The sequence below is a fragment of the Propithecus coquereli genome, unplaced genomic scaffold, assembly GCF_000956105.1.
Source record: "Propithecus coquereli isolate 6110/MARCELLA unplaced genomic scaffold, Pcoq_1.0 Scaffold172, whole genome shotgun sequence".
Classification (NCBI taxonomy): Eukaryota; Metazoa; Chordata; class Mammalia; order Primates; family Indriidae; genus Propithecus; species Propithecus coquereli.
The window spans coordinates 3,590,145-3,592,729 of NW_012141858.1; the positions used below are offsets into that span (position 1 = coordinate 3,590,145).

The following is a 2,585-nucleotide window of genomic DNA, read 5'->3' on the forward strand; positions in this document are numbered from 1 at the left end:
TTGATTTGGATTTTTTTTATATTGTGCTTGCTCTGCTTAACATGCTTAGTCTTACCTCTAGCTTCTTTAACATATGGAAAACAGTTTAATAACTTATATCTCATAAATCTTTCATTTCATCAGATAATAAGATGGGACAAATCTAGAGCTCACCTTGTTTCCTATTTCTGGGGGATCACTCTTTTGTTGCCTATTTTCTGTGTCTTTAAATTGTTGTTTCATATATTTTTTCAGGTTTTTAATTGTGTCAGATGGGTGGTAAATCTGATTCCTGTTACTCTATCTTGACTGGAAGTGAAAGTTCTATTTTTTTATTTGTATTATTTAATTGTCTACCCTACCCCATTCAAATAACCCGCACAAACCTACACTTACACACACATGCTTCAGTAATTTTGAGCTTCATGAGGATAATGATTGCACATATTTTTGCTAATGATTATATCTTGAGCATGTATTGGATTCCAAATACATTTTGTTGATGAAATGAATATATATAGGTGTATGAAGTTATACTGGTATATGAATGTATATTCCTATACATTAGTTAGGTTGAGGCTAGCAGCTTACAAGCAACCCCAAAATTTTAGTGACTTAACCTAATAGAAGTTCATTTTTATTGATTTACATTCCAAAGCAGATGTTCACAGTTGATAGGCAGTTCTCTGTGAGATAATTTGTGGATCTGTGTTTCTTCTGTTTTGGGCCCTTGTAATCTCTTAGGGTTTTATTATTATCTATATCTGATGAATCAGACAAAAGAAAAGAAAGCTTAGAAAAAGCACAGCTGCTTCTAAAAATTCTTGGCCTTAGAATTGATACACAACACTTTTGCTCACAATCCATTGGTGTGAACCTGTTTTATGCTGATGCCTGGATGCTAGAAACTGTAGTCCCTGACTGAACAAGCACTCACCAGCAACAAATCCATATTGTGTATGGGGGCAGCCTGTGTGGTTACTGATTTTCAGGTGAAGGGATGCCAGAGATTATAACGTAGTGCTTTAGCTTTTTGGCCTTCCACAATTTGTTGCTGAAGAATAGCTTTTGGTGGAATTCTCAGGTAGAAGGTGGATTTTAGTACATTCTTATTAAAATGTATTAATAGATCCTTGTATTCTACCTCAGATCTACTGAAACAAAATTATTGTGTCGAGGTTTGAATATGCATTTTCAACAAACTGCCCTGTTGATTCACCTAAAGGGTGAAATCTACTTGTATAATATTTTCAACTTTTATTTTTCCTTAAAGGAGAATGAAATAACTTAGAAAATAAAACCCGGTAGGATAGCTTGCAGCCAGAGAAAGTCACTCAGAAATATCTGTACCAAATCCATATTGAGCATTAGCTCTAACTATAGCCAATGATGTTTACGAACATTTACTGTGCTTTTTTATTAACAAATATTTCTTGAATAACCAAAGCACTCACAGCATTGTACTAGGCTGTGAAGGGGGCAAAAATAAATTAGGTACAACCCCACCCTTATGGAGTTTACTAGTTGGGGAGAAAAGACATGTATATGTGGTAATGTTTCATTGATTCTGAGTTGTACATTTTTTCCATGAATATCTCTGCAATCATGAGTTTTAAAATTGCAGTCAGCTAGGCAATAATTGTGACAGTTGTCATTGCCTACTTGTATGTGAACCTGTTCATAGCTGTCCATGTTATTAATTTAATTGAATAATGTCAGTCGGGTGCTGTATTTGATCTTAATGACTGGGTTAAGTATCTTTAAAAGGATCTCAATACGATATGACATCAAAACGAAAGGAAGAAAAAAAGCACAGTAACAAATGATAAAAATCTATGTCTCCATCATTTTAAAAGAGTTCTCCCTGAAGGTTTAAAATGAAAATTCTAAGTGGAAAAAAAGCGCATCATATTATAGTTTCATTAACAGCATTTTTTCTTTCTTGATGTGTAAAATGTTCGTCTTACAGTTATGGTGAAGACTCCTATAGAGAGTGGAATTATAGACATTGGGGATGTGGAAGGGTGGGAGGGGAGTGTGGGATGAGAAATTACCTTGTGAGTACTCCATACACTTTTCGGGTGATGGTTACACAAAAAGCCCAGCCTTCACTGCTATACAATATATCCACGTAACAAAATTGCACTTGTACCCCCTATGTCTATAAAAATAATAAAAAAAAGATGAAGTCTTAAATTTGATGAAATACACTTGATCATAGAGTCCTGATATTCTGTGTTCTAAATATAGTTGTCCCTCAGTATCTGCAGGGGATTAGTTTCAGGCCCTCCCTGCCCTCCAGCCCCTCTTCCTGTCCCCCTTCTCCCGTGGATACTAAATAATAAAATCCACAGATGCTCAAGTCCCTTATATAATATGGTGTAGTATGTGCATATATCCTATGTACATCCTCCTATATATTTCAAATCATCTCTAAATTACGATACCCAATATAATGTAAATGCTATATGAGTAGTTGTTATACTGCTTTTTAAAATTCATATTCCTTTTTATTGTTTTTTCCCAAATATTTCAGTCTGTGGTTGGTTGAATCTGCAGATGTGGAACCCACAGATGCAGAACTTGCAGCTATGGAAAGCTGACTT

At 34.9% G+C, this 2,585-nt stretch overlaps 1 protein-coding gene across 1 annotated transcript in view; it reads left to right on the forward strand.

Moving 5' to 3' along the window:
* RAB3IP (RAB3A interacting protein) overlaps positions 1-2,585 on the forward strand; it is a 113,161-nt gene that overhangs the window by 51,851 nt on the left and 58,725 nt on the right. The window lies entirely within an intron of this gene.